This window comes from Erinaceus europaeus, unplaced genomic scaffold (genome assembly GCF_950295315.1).
Source record: "Erinaceus europaeus unplaced genomic scaffold, mEriEur2.1 scaffold_493, whole genome shotgun sequence".
Taxonomy (NCBI): domain Eukaryota; kingdom Metazoa; phylum Chordata; class Mammalia; order Eulipotyphla; family Erinaceidae; genus Erinaceus; species Erinaceus europaeus.
The window spans coordinates 33,056-51,992 of NW_026648191.1; the positions used below are offsets into that span (position 1 = coordinate 33,056).

Consider the following 18,937-nt stretch of genomic DNA (forward strand, 5'->3'; position numbering starts at 1 on the left):
CTCTTGTCAAAAATATTGGGGAACATCTGAGGAGGGGACCGGGGCTGTGTGGAGAACAGAGCCTGTTCCGCAGCAGTGCCAGGTGGCGGAGGAGGGAGAGGATGGCACCCTGGATCCCTGCACTCCTGCCCCCCCCCACCTCCCCGCCAGGAAGAAACAGACCTCTCTGGCTCACGTGTCCCCAGAGAGAAGGACCGAGGCGGCAGCTCCCGCTTCCTGGTCAGCCAGGGGACCCGAGGCTGCGTTGAGATTAGGGACCCCCTTGTCACCTGATGTCACTCTGGAAGCAGGACACCCGGCCATGACAAGGCCGTGGCAGCTGGCCTCTGGGGCAGAGTGGAGGAAGCCGCCCCAACCAGCTCTGGGCAGGACTGGGGGACAGGCAGGCAGCAGCCTCGTGCTGACCCTGGGGATCCTGGGTGCTGACCTTTGGGGATGCCCGGTGGGGAGCTGGGGCCCGGGAAGGGCCTGTGCCGGCTGGACTCGGGTGAGAGGCCACAGGCAGTTGAGAGCCTATGTCCGTGTGGCTGACCCTCCTGACCATCCCCCGCCCCTGCCGTCTTCCCTGGGCTTCCTGGGAGTCCCTGAAGCCCTGGCCTTTCTCTGTGCTGGGGACATGGAGACCTGGTGCAGGTGACCGTGACAAGCCTCAGTCACCTTTTCTGCGGGCTGTGAAGCCACCGAGGAACACACACACGTCCTGTCTGGCCCACTTCCCTAGCTCAGAGGGAGGGACACAACGAGGAGGCCCCCGGGAGTCTGCCCTGCACCTGCGTGTGCCGCGCTCTGCCAGGGTCACAGCCTGCTGGCATTTTGCAAACGGGGAAACTGAGGCTCAGAGCAGCCTGGTGACAAACTCAAGGCCAGAGGCCAGAGGCCAGAGGGAGGGTCTGAGTCTAGGTCCTTCTGGCCCAGAGACTTGCTCTTTGCAAAAATCACATGAGCTGGCCTGGGGGTTGGGGAGTCGCAGAGGTGAGGAGAGAGAGCTTTGTGACGAGGTGCTTCAGGTGAGCGTGTGTCTGTGTGTCTGTCCTGTCAAGGGACCCCTCCCCTCTAGCTCTCCAGTAGAGCTTATAAAGGTCTTCAGAGAGACCCCCAGAGTGTGTGAGCCTCAGCCCAGTCCACTGCATCACAAGGTGGGGCTGGCCACCACGTCCTGAGGTGGTGACCAGGCTGAGCTGAGTGCTGTTAGCTTAGTACCTGAGGGCCCAGGCTGAGCTGAGTGCTGTGTTAGTCCAGGACCTGCGGCCCAGGCTGAGCTGAGTCCTGACTTAAGCCACTACCTGGAGCCCAGGCTGCCGTGTTAGCTGAGTGCTGTTAACCCCGTACCTGGGGCCAGGCTGAACTGAGTGCTATTAGCTTAGTGCCTGAGGGCCCAGGCAGAGCTGAGTGCTGTGTTAGTTCAGGACCTGGGACCCAGGCTGCCGTGTTAGCTGAGTGCTGTTAGCCCAGTGCCTGGGGCCAGGCTGAGCTGAGTGCTGTTAGCTCAGTACCTGAGCCCATGCTGCGTGTCTGCAGAGCATATACACAGAAATCAATAAACCCCTCTCCGCCACTCTCCTCACCAGCAAGCCCTTCCTTGAGGTTTCCAAAGGGAAAGGACAGTGTGGTGAGCTGCCACAGGACACGGGCTGTGTGAGCCCGGGCGGGGCAGCCCAGGAGGGGACATGGGGCCGGGACTGCCCAGAGCCCCTTCTCGGGGTCTTCCCTCCCCTGGGGGTGCAGCAGAGCCCCAGCCACCGACCCCTGCTGCCTGTCCCACAGGAATACGTGAGGCATGGCCTCGGGCGAAGGCCGGAGCAAAGTGCCCTGGGGTGAGGGGGTGCGGTGCCCGGGAGGCCACGTGGCGTGAGACGATGGCATGGGACACGTGGCTCGGTGCCCTCTGGGGCTCTGCCGCCCCGCCCTCACGGGAGGTGGCAGGTGCCCTCTGGGGTGTTGCCAGGTGATAAGCTGGGGGACCATGCCCATCTCCTGCATGCCCCGTGCCCTCTTCTCTCCTGCCTCCTCTCACCCCTGGAACCTGTGGAGCCTGCTAGCTTATAGGGTCCTGGCAGGGGCACAGCTGGCAGAAAGCACGCATTACAGTGCACGGGGACCTGGGTTCAAACCCCCACTTCCCACCAAGCAGAGCTGCAGGTGTCTCTCCGTCTCTCTCTTTCTCTATCTCCCCCTCCCCTCTCAGTTTCTCTCTGTCCTGTCAAACAAAGGCAAAGAGATAAAATAAAATAACCTTTTGACTTATAAATGCTGAAGAAGAAGGTGTATTGAGCCAGCCCCGGCCCCTGCTGCGGGTCCAGCAGTGATGGATCCTGCAGAAATCTCTCTCCCCCACCTCTTAGGTTTATCTTCTGGCTGGGTGGCTCGGCCCTGGACTTGCAGGGGTGCTGCTGGTTCCACTGTGGTGCTGTGATGTTCTGCTTCTCTCTCCTTTCAGAAGAGACTCCTCAGATAACCAAACGCAGTGCATCTGTGCCAGGAGAGAACTCAAAGCATGTGGGGAGTGAACCCGGGACCACAGGCATGTGGGTGCTGTGCTCTACCCCTGACCACCTCCACGACCCCCCCTCCCCACTGCGGATTGCTTCCTAGAGTGGCAGTGCTTGTTTGTTGGCTTGTTTATCCAAAGCTCCACTCCGGTTCACGGTGGTGCGTGGGACTGAACCTGGGACCTCTGAGGCTCAGGCAATGAAGTCTTTCTGCAGACCCACTATACTATCTCCCCAGCCCCATTAATGATGATGATGATGATGCTAAGCTAATAGTTATTAATTATTGCTCTCTCTCCGCCCCCCTGACAAAGCCCAGCTCAGCTGTGACTTACAGCAGTGCCCGGGGATTGAACCCGGGCCCTTTAGTGCCATAGGCATGAGTCTCTTTGCAGATCCATTATGCTGTCTCCCAGCCTGAGAGCAGCTACACCCATCCATCCAGCTACAGTGTGTGTGTCGGGGGCGAGATGGGGGGGGCACTGTCCCCTGCCCCCAGTCCCAGCTTGGAGCCTTTTAGCATTCCCCCAGCCCCTCTGACACCCCGCGATGTGACTCTTTGCATCACACTTGGCTTACAGTGACTTTCTTTTTTTCTTTTAATTAATTTATTTATAAAATGGAAACACTGACAAGACCATAGGATAAGAGGGGTATAATTCCCACCACCAGAGCTCCATATCCCATCCCCTCCCCTGATAGCTTTCCTATTCTCTATCCCTCTGGGAGTATGGATGCAGAAGGTGAAAGGTCTGGCTTCTGTAATGGCTTCCCCGCTGAACACGGGCATTGACAGGTCGATCCATACTCCCAGCCTGTCTCTCTCTTTCCCTAACAGGGCAGGGCTCTGGGGAATCGGAGCCCCAGGACACTTTGGTGGGGTCGTCTGTCCAGGGAAGTCCTGTTGGCATCATGGTAGCATCTGGAACCTGGTGGCTGAAAAAGAGCTAACATATAAAGCCAAACAAGTTGTTGATTAATCGTGAACCTAGAGACTGGAATATTGCAGATGAAGATTTGGAGTCTCTGTTTTGGAAATAGCTAGTAGGTCTGTTTTAGGTATATTCCAAAGGGCCTATGACTTTCTTAATTTTTGCCTGAGCCCGACATCTGATATGCAGGTGGACCCAAGTTATTGTCTGGGGAGATGATGTTATGGCTGGAAAAAGGACCAGAAAGCTGCATCAGGGAAGAGAGCCAACAAATGAAGCAAGCAAGTAGAAAGACCTAAAAAGACACCTTAAAGTACCTAATGAAATATTTCCTATTTAGACCTAGATACCCTCCTCACCTACTTCCTATTACACTTCCTTCAGTCACTCCAAAGCTCACCTTATCAAAGTAAGGATTATAAAAGCTGAATAAGGGCAAAAGACTGGCAGACTTTAATGATGACTCTTTAGTCACTATCAGGCCACCCCATCAGCTGGGGACATAGGCAGGGAGTCCTGGGATTCCCACACAAACACGATGAGCCTGGACCTCAAATAGATCCCTCTCTCCACTGTCACTGGTCATCGCCATCAGGAACAACATAATGGACCCCTTTGGGGCCCCCCACAGGACCTTGCCTTCAGTGTGGATCATGGTCCATCCTCCGAAGGGAGGCTGGACGACAAACTCTCTCTACCACCTGAAGACGATGGTTCCTGAAATGGGTGCAAATTGGAATGTTCCTGCTGATGGCCACAGAATGCAAGTTTGGACCCACAGGGATGTGGAGGGGACATGGGCTCCTGTGCTGAATGTGATCAAGTCAATGGAGTTTACAGTCAACAATATTAATACACTTTTCCCATATTGGGGAGCTTACAGTGACTTTTGGAAGCAGCTCTGCTGGCCCCACAGAGCTCCCCAGAACTGGCAGGTGGGCAGCCTGGGCTGGGGTCTTGTCTGCCCGGTGGCCCAGAGAGGGATCTGGGGGGACTGTGTGAGCATGGCCCTCCTTGAAAGGCAATGACACTCAGCTCACCCCCAGAGCCGGGATGGGTCATAGTGAGGGGCCCTGCCTGTCCCCTTGCTCTGCTTGTCCCCCTTCCTTCCCTGGACCTCCTGTGCCCGCCCCTAAGCACCCAGCATGCAGGCCCGAGGACTGAGGCCTGGGAGAGGGGTGCCAGTGTGAGCCCTGAGGAGCCGAGGTCTGGAGACTCAGGGAGCCCTGTGGGTCCCCCTGGCAGAGCAGCCATTCTCTGAAGACCGGAAGCTGGACCCTGTGGGAAAGCTCTCCCGGGCTCGCCCCCCCACCCCCACGATTCAGGACAGCAGCCTGCCTGAGTCTTGGAGTCCAGCTCGAGTCCCTTCTGCCTGCACAGGGGCGTGGAGGGGGGGCGGGGGGGTCTGTGTCTCAGAGCCTGACTTCCCGGGTGCTGCAGTGCTGAATGTCTCAGAGCCTCAGTTTCCCGGCTCTGTCTGCACACATTCCAAGAAAGCTAAGTGATTGCTGTGGCTTTGTGGGGGGCCGGGGCCACCCTGTGTCTTACCAGCTCCCCGCTTCTGGGGGAGGTGCAGGGGCCGTCTCCAACAGAGATGGATGTCACCCAGCCAGAAGGTGGCAAGCTGCAGTTTGTCTCAGACCATCTGGACTGCCCAGAGCCTGTGCCCCCACCCCACACCGGGAGGGTCCTAGTGGGAGGGCCAGCAGGGACTCTGTACCAGTGACCCCTGAGGGGCCAGGGCTGTCCTGCACTACCATAGACCCTGTGTGCGGTGGTGCGGGGCCATCTCACCAGTCCAAACCAGGACCCTGCAGCCAGCACCCTTGTCCTATAGGGGAGGGGTCACGGAGCGGCCTTAGGCTGGTTTTGGGCCCCATGGCTAGGGTCAAGGGTGACTGTCATTGAGTGAGTGGGGCGGCTCAGTGGACAGGGCTCCCCACGTGGATACACCCTGGGCTGGCTCCTGGGGACCCTTGGCCGGCCACACCACCGCCACACAGGCAGAGCTCTGTCCCCTCTCCCATTAGGACAGTGGCTTTGTGGACTGAGGGCGGGAGACTCAGATGGTATTTACTGGGGGAGGGGGGGCGGGCGTCAGGGTCTCCGAAACCGGGGTGCACCCACAAGCAAGGTCAGAGGTCAGAGCAGATCCTGGGTGCTTGGGAGCCCTCCAGGAGAGGACCAGCCCTCAGCAGGGCCCGGGTCCTCTCTGGGGAGCAGGTGGCATGTGGCAGGGCGGAGGCCCCAGACCGGGGAGGGGGGGCCTGCTGGGGTGGGGTCAGAACAGAGGTGCCCTGCTCTTTGCAAACACTGGAGCGCAGCCTGCCGGCTCAGGAGGGCAGTGCCCAGGCAGCAGTGCAGAGGACAGGAGGAACCCTCTGCCCCCAACCCGGCACCACCTCCCACTCCTCCGAGTGGCTGGACAGGGGTCACTCAGCTGTCCAGAGTCCTCAGGGAGACTTTGGGAAGCAGAGTACCCCACCAGAGCCATAATGGCTCCTCTCCTGACACCCCCAGAGTAAGCATCTCCACCTCCCCGACTCCCCTCTCCCAGGAGCTAGTGCGGCAGGGCTCCTGGGCCCCCGAAACCCACTGGGTCTCAGCAGGCCCAGGAATCAGCACTTAATACCACTGACCCAGAGGAACACCACAAGCTTTCCATGCCCTGACTCACGGGGGTGTCCCCCCTTATCTTTGCATAGACCAGGGTGCCCCCTGTCTGCTGTCACCCTTTCTGAGCTGCTCCAGGAGCTTGAGGTCACCTCCTCCAGGAAGCCCACCTTGTTGTACCCCTACTCGCTCAGACAGGCGCCCTCCCACCACCCAGCCTGGGGCCAGGGCAGCCACAGACCGGAAGGGATGCACTCTGGACAGGCAGCCCCTGCCCCCTTTAAGGCTGTCCCCATGCTGCCAGAAGGAGTCAGGCCTATGGTCCAGGTTCCAGCCCCAGGGCTCCGCCTCCCCACTGGCTTCTGTGGTCCAGGTGAGTTGGGGACCGAGCGAGAGGGTGTGGCAAGAGCATTCCCAGCTACAAGGGCAGAGGCCCGTGGGAGAAGCAGGTTCTAGCAGACAGCCTGTGGGGCTGTGGGGGCACTGCCTGGGGCCTGGGGCTCATGGCCCCCCGGGGAGCAGCCGTCACTCAGCAGAGCTGGGCCTCACCGTCCACGGGGAGAAAGGTCACCTCTGACACGGTGTGGGGTCTCCTCTGTCCTCGGGGGTCGCCTTCTGCAGGGGGAGATGCACAGCTGGGGTGCAAGCTGCTGGGGTGAGGGGAGGGCTTTTGGGTGTGCACAGGTGAGTGTGTGCAGGGGTGAGTGTGTGTGCAGGGGTGAGTATGTGAAAGTGTGCAGGGGTGAGTGTGTGAGAGTGTGTAGGGGTAAGTGTGCTGGGCTGAGTATGTGAGAGTGTGCAGGGGTGAGTGTGTGTGCAGGGTTGAGTGTGTGAGAGTGTGCAGGGGTACGTGTGCACAGGTGAGTGTGTGTGCGGGGGTGAGTGTGAGTGTGTGCAGGGGTGAGTGTGTGGGGGTGAGTGTGTGCAGGTGAGTGTGTGTGCAGGGGTGAGTGTGCTGGGCTGAATATATGAGAGTGTGCATGGGTGGGTGTGTGTGCAGGGGTGAGTGTGTGCACATGAGCGTGTGCACTTGTGATTGTGTGTGCGCCCCAAGGCAGAATGCTCCCCCCATGTCCCTGCCAGGTTGATTCAGGTCCCCAATGCCCCCATGTCTCTGCCAGGGAGAGTCAGGTCCCCAATGCCTCCCTGTGTCTCTGCCAGGGAGAGTCAGGTCCCCAATGCCCCCTGTGTCTCTGCCAGGGAGAGTCAGGTCCCCAATGACCCCATGTCTCTGCCAGGGAGAGTCAGGTCCCCAATGCCCCCCTGTGTCTCTGCCAGGGAGAGTCAGGTCCCCAATGTCCCCCGTGTCTCTGCCAGGGAGAGTCAGGTCCCCAATGCCCCCCATGTCCCTGCCAGGGAGAGTCAGGTCCCCAATGCCCCCATGTCCCTGCCAGGGAGAGTCAGGTCCCCAATACCCCCCGTGTCTCTGCCAGGGAGAGTCAGGTCCCCAATGCCCCCTGTGTCTCTGCCAGGGAGAGTCAGGTCCCCAATGCCCCCCATGTCCCTGCCAGGGAGAGTCAGGTCCCCAATGCCCCCATGTCTCTGCCAGGGAGAGTCAGGTCCCCAATGCCCCCTGTGTCTCTGCCAGGGAGAGTCAGGTCCCCAATGTCCCCTGTGTCTCTGCCAGGGAGAGTCAGGTCCCCAATGCCCCCCCGTGTCTCTGCCAGGGAGAGTCAGGTCCCCAATGTCCCCTGTGTCTCTGCCAGGGAGAGTCAGGTCCCCAATGTCCCCCATGTGCCTGCCACGTCCCCAGAATGTTGGCAGCTTCTTCCGCCTGGCACGGCCCCAGCTCTGTTACCCAGCCGGATGGGCAGAACACACGCCATTGTCTCCCCACAGCACCCCAGGGAGATCCGGGCTGGGGTGGAGTCCTGGCCGGAGCACAGCCACCTTATCCTGGGGAGGGGGCGTGGGTGGGATTCATAGAGAAGGCAGCCCCTCCTTATCTCCTTATCCCGGGGCCCCCGCGCGCCTGCCTGGGTCTGGTCCTGGGGAGAGAGACAGAGAGAAGTTAGAGGCCCAGGGGACAGGTCTGCTGAGGTTCAGCTCACGTGACCAGCTCCAGGTCCTTCAGTCCGAGGTCTTTGCTGGGTAGTGGGTTCCACCAGGACGGAAGTTCCCTTTTGTAAGGCCTGTGACCCTCCCGACAGGCCTGGTGGGGTGGGGGTGGGGATGGGGGCTGGTGCCACCTTGGGAACCGGGGTCCAGGAGCAGAGACACTGGCCAGAGCTGGGGTGATGTAGCGCCCCCCCCCCAGCACCTCATGTTGCTCAGTCTGGAAGCACGCTTGCCTCCTCCCCTCGGAAAGGCACTTCTGATGGGTCCCATCCTCTGAGAGAGCCAGTGGGCCGGTGCCTCCCCCCTGTAATTATGCAGGTGTTTCCCAGAGTCCCAGCCTCTGTGGGAACTGTCCATGCACGCACGTACGCAGCCATCTTTGCAGTAGCCAGAACGGCCCTGCGGGAGATTCCCGTCAACGTGCCCGGGCCCAGGGCCTCACCCCTCCTGCCTCGGTTTCCCCAGGTACAGGGGTGACAAAGCCAGGGCAACACCTTGTAAACAGAGCAGGAGCCCATCGGCCCCAGACCAGCAAGTGCCAAAGCCCACGTCCCTTCCACCCCACCCGCCGGGCTTCTCCTGCCCACCCACCTGCCTGCTGCCTGCCTGCAAACTCTCTTGTTCCTTGTACCCTCTTTTTGGGGGGCCTGGATCTCTGCTCCCATGCCTAGGCCTGCCGAGGGTTCCCCTCAGCAGGCTGCCTCCCTGCCCCCTTCCTCTGCCTCTCCCAGCTCCTCAGGCTTGTGGGAGACTGGCCCTTCCTTCTAGAATGTTTTTTCCTGCCCTTCTTCCAGACCTGGAGGCAGTTCTTGCTCTTTGCTTGTGAATTGCTCTAGTCCAGAGACAACATGTCACCAGGCACACAAACAGGGCAGCTATGCCCTAGGGCACTAGCTCTAGAGGTCCCTGCCCTGCCCCTGCCAAGGCCCCCAGGTGCCCATGGGGCTCTGCCCCGAGTTCCTGCCCTGGCCAAGAGTGTGGGGGCAGGTCAGGGGTCGGCTTGGCTCTGCACAACGGTGCCGTCCTGCTGTCCTGCTCGCTTCCTGGGGCCAGGCTGTGGCCAGCTGCTCCTGCTGCCCATGCGTGTGTATGTGCATGTGTGTGTGTGCATGTGTCCGTGTGTATGTATGTGCGTGCATGTGTGTATGTGCACAGGTGTGTGTATGTGCATCTGTATGTATGTGCATGTGTATGTATGTATGTGTGCTGTGTGTGCGTGTGTATGTGTGTGCTTGTGTATGTGTGTGCGTGTGTATGTGTGTGCATGTGTGTATGTGTGTATTATGTATGCATGTGTGTGCATGTGTATGCATGTGCTTATGTATATGTGTGTGCGTGTGTATGCATGTGTGTGCATATGTGTGCTGTGTGTGCTTGTGTGTGCATGTATGTGTGTGTGTATGAATGTGTGTGTGCACTTCTGGCTGGCAACTGACTGTGAGCTCACACGGGGGCTCCAAGTCCTTGGCGGCACACCAGGTGCGTGCAGACAGGAAGTCCTCGAGCATGTGTCCAGCACCGTGGCCCCGGGCAGACTGAGCCCAGGAACCCCTGCCAGTGCTCTGTTGACCTTCATGGTGCCACCATCCCTGGGCCTCTTTTATTTTAAACAGGTAGAGAGGGAGAGAGACAGGGAGCAGAAAGAGACACCACAGCACCCCTCCGCCATCCGTTGAGCTTCCCCTGCTTCTGTGGAGCTCCCGTGCGGTGCCGGCACTCAGGGCTGAGCCCCTGCCGCTCTCAGTGGGTCCCTCTGTCCTGTGGTAGGAAAGTGCTGTGTCTCCCGTAAAGAATGAAGCTCCGTTCCTGAGTCTGCACCCGGGGCTGGCGTCCGCTCCAGAGCCCAGGCGCACACACCCGCTGGCGGGGCCTCCCTCCGTTTGGGTCTGTCCACCACCAGCCTTCCTGGGGCAAGTCCCGAGCACCCATTCTCTGGTTTGCTGTGGGGGCGGCGGGTGTCAGGCGCAAGTGCGGGTGCTGGCTGGCTGGCAGCCCGAGCGAGACGACGGTTTTGATCTGTTTAGGCCTGGGAGGCCGCTCAGCTAGTGGAACACAGGACTTGCATACTCCAAGCCGCTGGTTCAGTCTCCAAGTGGTGTCCTGGCTCCTCTCTCTCCCCGTCCTCCTGTCAAGTTAGTAGAGTGAGTCGCAATTCACGGAAAGAAGAAATGCCGTACAGGTGGTGGTGGTGGGGGGGTTTCTGCAGATGGAGCATCCTCCCTTCCTGCCTGAGGTTCTGGGTTTGATTCCCAGCACCTCATGGAAACAGGAAAGACATGAACAGGCTACTGCGAAGGATGGAGCACTGCACCAGCCTCTCTCACTTACAAATATATATACATATATATGCATGAAGACGAACCAGGAACTAGCTCACCTGGTAGAGTGAGCCCACGCATGAAAACCCAGGTTGGAGTCCCTGGCACCACATGGGGTGCCACGCACAGCACCAGGAGAAGCTCCAGGAGTGGTGGAGTGGTGCTGTGGTGTCTCTCTTTTCTGCATCTCTCCCTCTTTCTATCTCTGTCTAGAATTTAAAGGAACAGTAAATACAGTGGAGACAGCTGGCAGTAAAATGGGGGGGGGGAATGCTGTAGGGGAGGCCAGGTGTTTGAGCGCATGTATTACAGTGCACAAGGACCTGGGTTCTAGGCCCCGGGCCCCACCTGCAAGGGGAAAGCTTTCACAAGCGGTGAAGCCGGGCTGCGGGTGTCTCCCTGTCCAGACTCCCGCTCTCTATCTTCCCTTCCCTCCTGATATCTGGCTGTCTCTATCCAATAACAAATAAAGATAATTTTTAAAAGGAGAAGAAGGGGGAGTCGGGCAGTAGCGCAGCTGGTAAAGCACAGGTGGTGCAAGGCGTAAGGATCCCAGTTCGAGCCTCCGGCTCCCCACCTGCAGGGGAGTCGCTTCACGGGCGGTGAAGCAGGTGTGCAGGTGTCTGTCTTTCTCTCCCCCTCTCTCTGTCTTCCCCTCCTCTCTCCATTTCTCTCTGTCCTATCCAACAACGAAGACAGACAACAATAATAACTACAACAATAAAAACAAGGGCAACAAAAAAAAAGGGAATAAATAAATAAATAATTTTTTTTTAAAAAAGAAGAAGAAATGAAACCCTATGCACCTTCTTGTCCGGGGGTCTTGTGAGCTACCCACCCCTCCGTCTCCCTGTCTCTGTGTGTCTCTTCCCCCACGGGCAAGCACCGTGCTCCCAGCTCCAGCTGCTGCTGCTGCGTCTGCCAGCCAGGAAGTCCAGCCTCCTCCGCCAGGCTCCCCGGCCCCAGGACTCAGTCCTGGTTCCGCTGCTCTGTGAGGGGTGAGAGGCGGGCAGCTCAGCCACAGGGCACTGAATGTGTGGGTGCCTTGCCCTTCTCTGCGTGAAGCAGACTCAGGGTGTGTGTGTGTGTGTGTGTGTGTGTGTGTGTGTGTGTGTGTGTGTGTGTGTGTGCCTATTTGAGAGGGAGAGGGAGAGGGAGAGGGAGAGGGAGAGGGAGACACAGCATCACTCAGGCAGGGCCGTCCAAGTCCTGAGCTCCCCCTCCCAGGCCCTACCCCTGCATCCGTTCACTTGGAACCACTGTGAAATGGCGGCTCGGCCTAGAGAGTCCACAGGAGATGCAGCGCTCGGGGCCAGTGAGGGCCGCCCCTGCGTGGCGCCTCTGCTCTGTCAGGCACGCGGCCCAGGTCCCAGCCCGGCTCCCACTGTGTGAGGGGGCTTCAGCGCTGGGGCGTCTCTCTCGCGCGCTCTAAGTTGGCATGGAGCAGTGTCACCCTCGTGTAGAAAAGGAAACAAACACAAGTTCTCACCCAAACTTGTGTTGTGTCCCTGGTGGTTCCTCTCTCCACCCCACGGCCTCCGATCAGCTTTCTGTCGCCACGGGTGACTTTGCTTTCTCTAGAATTTTATGTGACTCGGGCAGGTGGGGTAGTACACACACACACACACACACACACACACACACACACACACACACTTCTGTTGGCCTGTGTAAGCTTATGGAATGTCAGTGGGGTGTGTGTGTGAGTGTGTATGTGTGTGTGTGAAAGTGTGAGTGTGTGTGAGTGTGTGTGTGAGTGTGTGTGAGTGTGTGAGTGAGTGGGTGTGTGTGAGTGTGTGTGTGTGAGTATGTGTGTGTGAAAGTGTGAGTGTGTGTAAATGTGTGTGAGTGTGTGAATGAGTGTGTATGTGTGAGTGTGTGTGAATGAGTGTGTATGTGTGAGTGTGTGTGAATGAGTGTGTATGTGTGCGTGTGTGTGAATGAGTGTGTATGTGTGTGTGAATGAGTGTGTATGTGTGAGTGTGTGTGTGAATGAGTGTGTATGTGTGAGTGAGTGTGTATGAATGAGTGTGTATTTGTGAGTGAGTGTGTGTGAATGAGTGTGTATGTGTGAGTGTGTGTGAATGAGTGTGTATGTGTGAGTGTGTGTGAATGAGTGTGTATGTGTGAGTGTGTGTGAATGAGTGTGTATGTGTGAGTGAGTGTGTATGAATGAGTGTGTATGTGTGAGTGAGTGTGTGTGAATGAGTGTGTATGTGTGAGTGTGTGTGAATGAGTGTGTATGTGTGAGTGTGTGTGAATGAGTGTGTATGTGTGAGTGAGTGTGTGTGTGAATGAGTGTGTATGTGTGGTGTATGTGTGGTGTGTGTGTCAATGTGTATGAGTGAGTGTGTAAGTGTGTGTGTGTGAGTGTGGTTTCTGTGCCTCTATTTCTGAGCAATATGCCACACTCCTGTGTCTCTCCTGGTGGACACTTGGGAGCTTTCTGACGGGATTGTAATGGAACGGCACAGCACTGTCCTGTGTGCCACTGTTCCTGTGCCCCAAGGAGAGGCACAGAGCTAAGGGGGCACAATCACCTGCCTACCATCCTGAGACTGTAGTCGGCACCTTGATCTCTTATGCCTTGAAATGCACCCCCCAGCTTGAGGTGGTAAGTGCTCTCATCACTGCTGGATGGACACAAACCCCAAGGGAACATACAGGCACAGCTCCAGGCTCATCTGGCCTTTGGAGTCCCTGTCTGGTGTCGAGCCCTGGGTGCTGTGTGTCCCTCTGTGCCCTGGAGAGTGTGGGGTGTGCCCAGGGGAGGCAGGCCTGGTGAGCACGCAGCCCCTGCCATCTGGGGAATGTTGCCCAGCCTGTCTTTCCCCTCCTGTGCCCTCCCACACAGCTTTGGTTTCTGGAGGGTGAAAAGTACACACCTGGTCCTTCTGGGAGCTTCTTCTAAGCCTCGGACACCCTGGATGTCCCCACGGCGGGAGGGGGTGCAGAGGCAGCCCCCCAGCTGCCCAAGTCTATGCCCTGAGGCCTCAGCAGTGGCCGCAGACCCTCGGGTGTTTAAAATGTGCCCCCTGGCACAGGGAGTGGCCATGTGGGAGTCCAGACCCGAGGCCCTGTGGGGACACACCCAGAGACTGGGCTTCTGTTGTTGGCATGCTGCTGCCACTAAGCCTGCCCCCCGCCCGCACCCCCTTGCTGAGGATGAAGGGGGTGGCCTGCTCAGCCTCGCACAGCCCAGTTCCCGTCACTTCCTCTCCTAGTTCCATCGCGACCTCACGGTGACCTAGGGGGCCTTGAAGATGGGCTCTTTTCTCTCCCAGCTCCCCCCTCATTGGTGGAGTGGGGATGGGGGTCCCCACGGACCTGGGTCTGGTGGCCCCTCTGAATTCGCCTTCCTTCCTGTCCTCTGTACAGGCCCAACAAGCTAATGCAACCGTGGCACACTGGCCTTGCATGTGAGACGCTCCAGGCTCCACCCCCACACCTCTATGGTGTATCATCCCAGGATGTGGCTTGCACGGTAGAATGAGCAGGTTACTATGCACAGGGTCTTGGGTTCAAGCCCCAGCACCACAAGGGAGCACCATGACCCCAGAATATCCCAGGGGAGGCTTCATAGTGGAGCAGTGCAGTGTCATGGCTCCTGACTGTCTCTCTCTCCCTCTATCTGGTGAAAAAGTCAGTCTGGCAATGGTGCAGCTGTGCAAAGCTCCAGACACAGAGAGAGAGACAGAGAGACAGAGAGAGGCTATAGTAGCCAGAGGGCTCAGTGGTCCAGAACATGGCTTGCACTTGTGAAGTCCTTATAAAGCTCCTGCTACCTCATGGGCTGGAGTGATGTCTCGTCTGTTTTAGATTAATGGATGGATGGATGGATGGATGGATGGATGAGCATATTATGGATGGGTGGGTGGATGAGCAGATGGATGAATGGATGGATAGATGGATGGATGAATGGATAGGTGGGTGGATGGATGGATGGATGGATGGATGGATGGATGGATGGATGGATAGGATGGATAGGATGGATAGGATGGATAGGTGGATGGACGGATGAATGGATGGATAGGTGGATGGATGGATGGATGGATGGATGGATAGGATGGATAGGTGGATGGACGGATGAATGGATGGATAGGTGGATGGATGGATGGATGGATGGATGGATGGATGGATGGATGGATGAATGGATAGGTGGATGTATGGATGGATGGATAGGTGGATGGATGGATAGGTGGATGGATGGATAAGAGGATGGATGCATGGATGTATGTATGGATGGATGGATGGATGAGCAGATGGATGGATGATGGATGGGTGGGTAGATGGATGGATGTCGGGTTGCATCACGGGGGAGAGAACTCGGCCAGAGCCAACCTGGGCTGCTGCTTACTCAGCGACATGGGAGAGGAACCAGGAACTGAGCGGCTGAGCGGGAACGCAATGCAATTTCATTTATTGATCAGAGAAAATGCATTTATATCTTTTGAAACGGAAGTGGCAGGTCGGAAAAGGAAATGGCTAGGAGAGGGGGTGGAGAGAAAAAAAGCGAGAAGGTAGCGAGCTTCCATCTAACCAGTGGGGTTAAACCACACCCTGCAGACAGGGCGGGTCTCAGGCAAATCAGTGATTATGGAAATAGACCACAGCACCAGGCAATGCAGGGGAGCTGGCGTAATGCCCAACAGATGGATGGATTTTTGGATAGATGGGTGGTTGCATGGATGAGCAGATGGATGGATGGATGGATGGATACATGGATGGATGGGAGGATGTCTTTAAAAAGTGGCCAGGGATGTGGGGCCTAAGCCCTGCTGAGGTCTCCTGCTGGTGGGGGCCCAGCTTCCCTGCTTGTCTCAGCCCTGTTTGCAGGTGGGGGCTCTGCAGTGCCCACCACAGAGCAAGCAGCTCCTGGCAGGGCTGGCATGGCCCTCAGCTGGCTGCAGAACCCTGGTGTTATCTGCCCCAACACCCCTAAGATGGAAAGGCAGGACAGAGGGCAGAGCCCAGGCCTCAGCTGCACAGACCTGAGTCTCTCAGCAGTCCTCCTGGCCCTGGGGTGGCCCCAGGCTCTCCCCCACCCCCACCTCCCGCTGCTCTGTGTCTGAGTCTCTCCTCTCCCACGGCACCTTGGAGGAGGCTGGGGCGTTTGGAGCATCTCAGCTTCTGGGGAAGGAGAGGCTCTGGGGAGCACACCACCCTGCCCAGGGGTGTGGAGGAGGGAGCAGAGACTAGACCGCCCGCATTCCCTGACCTTATGAGGCACAGCCACTGTGTCCCCCAGAAGCCTGACTCAGACCCCACCTCTTATGCCCCCAACCCCTTCCTCCTGCGCCTCGACCTCCCCTCCTCCAGCACCTGCGCTGTGTGTGTCCACACACAGAGACCCGCCACCCAGGTCAGTCGAGAGATGACTGCTGGTGGGGAGGGGCTTCTTGAGCTCCACGGCCCTCAGGGACCTGGGGCCCAGCTTCTGCGCCAGCTCACCTCTGCCCTCACCCAGCAACCTCCCCCCAGAGCCTCCTCAGGCTCTTCTGGTTTCTTAAGAGATGGGGGGGGGGGTGTCTCCCTGATGGCTTGGGGAGAGGTAAGGGGCTATGGTCACTTCCTCAGAGCAGCCAGCCTGACCACCCAGCCTGTGCTTATCACAGGGCATCACTTCACATCCTCACTGGGAAGGGTCTCACCTCATGGCAGGGGGCCTCCCTGCTGGATGGGGGTCTCCTGATGACTGGGGGTTCCCCCTGATGTCTCAGGGGGTCTCCATGGTGGCTGGGGGGTCCCCCAGACACGAACATGAGGACAGGCCTGCCTGTCTGGTCAGCATTCGTGTGTGCTAGGTGTGAGCGTCATTCGTCAGTTGAGAGCTCAAGGGGTCACCAGAGTGTCACGGGGACGGGGACAGGGGGGAGGGGTCACGCTTGCAAGTCCCAGGCTCTGTGGCTGCACCTCCTCCCCAGTCACTGTCCTGGGTGTTGCCCTCAGTGAGTAGCATGTCCCCCTGCCCCACACACACTCTGAGGTGCCCCTACTCCCAGCTGGGGTGGAGTGACGAGAGGCCTGCCCCCTGGGCCCAATGCAGCATGGGAAGGCGGCAAGACAGCTCACCTGGGCCAAGCGTCAGGCTTCGGTGCCTCTTCTCTGCCTCTCTCTGCCTCTCTGAGAGGGAGACCAGAGGTGTCTGTCTGTCTGTCTGTCTCTCTCTCTCTCTCTCTCTCACACACACACACACACACACACACACATCTGCAGTGTCCTTTGGTCCTGCTCCTCCAGCTACTGGGTCCCTGCTCCCTCCTGCTGTGGGGCTCCTGTGCCCCCCTCCAGCCATGGGTCAGGACCCCAGCTGGCAGCGAGTGGGTCACACTGGCCGTGGGAACTCGTTGTGAACAGGGTGGGCGGCTGCTGCCCCTGTGAGAATTCTTGGCTGGTGGGTGGGGTTTTCATTTCTTTATTGAGGAATTAATGCTTTGCATTTGACAGTAAAGATCCCAGGGGGAGGGATGGGCTCCTGTTGGTTGGGACAGAACAGAGGACCACAGGCCCTGTGCTGGGTGGGCACCAGGCTCTTGGCAAACTCAGAGCAGGGCAGTGAGCAGAACCCGGACTGGGCAGCGGGCATTGCCCGGCCCTCTTCCAGAACAGCCTGTTGTGAAACCTCCAGGAATGCAGTGGCTCCCTCAGAAATGGGGTTCAAGAAGAGGCAGAACCGGTCTCGGGGTGCCCTGCCCACCACCACCACCGCCACCCCCACTCGCCGGCATTCAGGTCACTGGATTCCAGCGCTGACTGGGGGCCGGGCCAAGGGCAGGCCCCCAAATCCTGGCCACTTAGAAAGGGGGGCGTCTCGTCTCTTCCCAGGCGCATTCTTGGCACTTGCTCAGGGGAACCACGGAGGAGGCCAGAGAGGGAGCCCCAGTTTCCCGGGGGAAGGTTGAAACACTAGCAGAGAGAGAGAGAGAGAGAAAGGGGGGAGGTCCTGTGTGCATGCCAGAATCCTCACACAACTAAAGACGCTATGCCCCTTCCTGCCGTCTCTGCACAGCGTCTCTGCGCTGAATCATTCATCTCCTGCCAGCTTCTGTCCCAGAGAGGGCCTGGCCGGCCGCATCTCTCATGCACTGCGCTCTCTTCTGGCTGTGGCTGTCTCTTTTCTGTGAGAGAGCTGCCCTCCCCCACCCCCCAAGAACCTGGAGGCCTCCCTCCTTCCCCTCTGACCCCTTCTTCATGGCCTCCTGACCTCCTCAAGATTCTTCTTGGGGGTCAGGGGGTAGCGCAGCGGGTTAAGCACGTGTGGCGCAAAGCACAAGGACCTGCGAAAGGATCCCGGTTCAAGCCCCGGCTCTCCACTGCAGGGGAGTCACTTCACAGGCGGTGAAGCAGGTCTGCAGGTGTCTGTCTTTCTCTCCCCCTCTCTGTCTTCCCCTCCTCTCTCCATTTCTCTCTGTCCTATCCAACAATGACGACATCAGCAATAACAATAATAACCACAACAAGGGCAGCAAAAGGGGGGGTAAATGGCCTCCAGGAGTGTTGTTAGAGTTTGGGGCTCCAGCAGGCCGGGCTAGCTTCGCGGCGGTGAACAGAGACTCGCGGACACACGGCTGGGCCGGGAAGCTGTATTTCTTTATTCACGAACGACGATTCATCAACTAACCCAAACCAATCACCACACAGATCTGTCCTGCATCCTTCTCCTCCTGCGGCCACGGCCAGAACTCTGGAACTCCGTAGCATAGGGGGCGGGGAGAAAGAGAGGCCAAACCAATTCTCCTGGCAGGGGGAGAGTGAGACCAAACCAATGTGAAGCACAGCAACACAGGAGCAGTGGATTCATGGTGCAGGCACCAAGCCCCAGCAATAACCCTGGAGGCAAAAAAAAAAAAAAGGTTTCTTCTTCCTCTATTCTCTCAGATTTATTTTATCTCGGGGGCGGGGAGGTGGCGCACCTGGCTGAGCGCACATGTTACAGTGCACAAGGACCTGGGTTTGAGTCCTCAGTCCCCATCTGCAGGGGGAGAGCTTCACAAGTGGTGCAGCAGGGCTGCAGGTGTCTCTCTGTCTCTCTTCCTCTCTGTCTCCCCCTTCTTGATTTCTGCCTATCTCTATCCAATAAATAAATAAATCAAGATAGTAAAAAAAAGTTTAATAATAACAACACGGGGTTGTTGGGGCCAGGGGTGCACCTGGTTAAGTTACCATGTACAAGGACCCGGGTTTGAGTCCCCGCTCCCCACCTGCAGGGGACAGCTTCATGAGTGGTGAAGTGGGGCTGCAGGTCTCTCTTTTTCTCTCTCCCTCTCTATCTCCCACACCCCTTTCGACTTCTTTCTGTCCTATTTAATAAAGAAAAAAAATAATAAAAAAAAAATAAAAATTTTTTTAATAAAAAAAAAAAAAAAAAAGTCAGGAATGGTGACTTCAGTGTGCTGGCACTGACCCCCAGCAATAACCTAGTTTGAGCTATGAAAAACAAAAAATAGGGATCCCGGTTTGAGCCTCCATCTCCCCACCTGCAGGAGGGTCCCTTCACAGGTGGTGAAGCAGGTCTGCAGATGTCTGT

The 18,937-nt window shown here is 57.9% G+C and overlaps 1 protein-coding gene across 2 annotated transcripts in view; it reads left to right on the forward strand.

The window, feature by feature from the left end:
* The window catches only part of LOC103111582 (protein KIBRA), a 61,382-nt gene that overhangs the window by 6,220 nt on the left and 36,225 nt on the right, over window positions 1–18,937 (forward strand). The gene's annotated exons all lie outside the window — the stretch shown is intronic.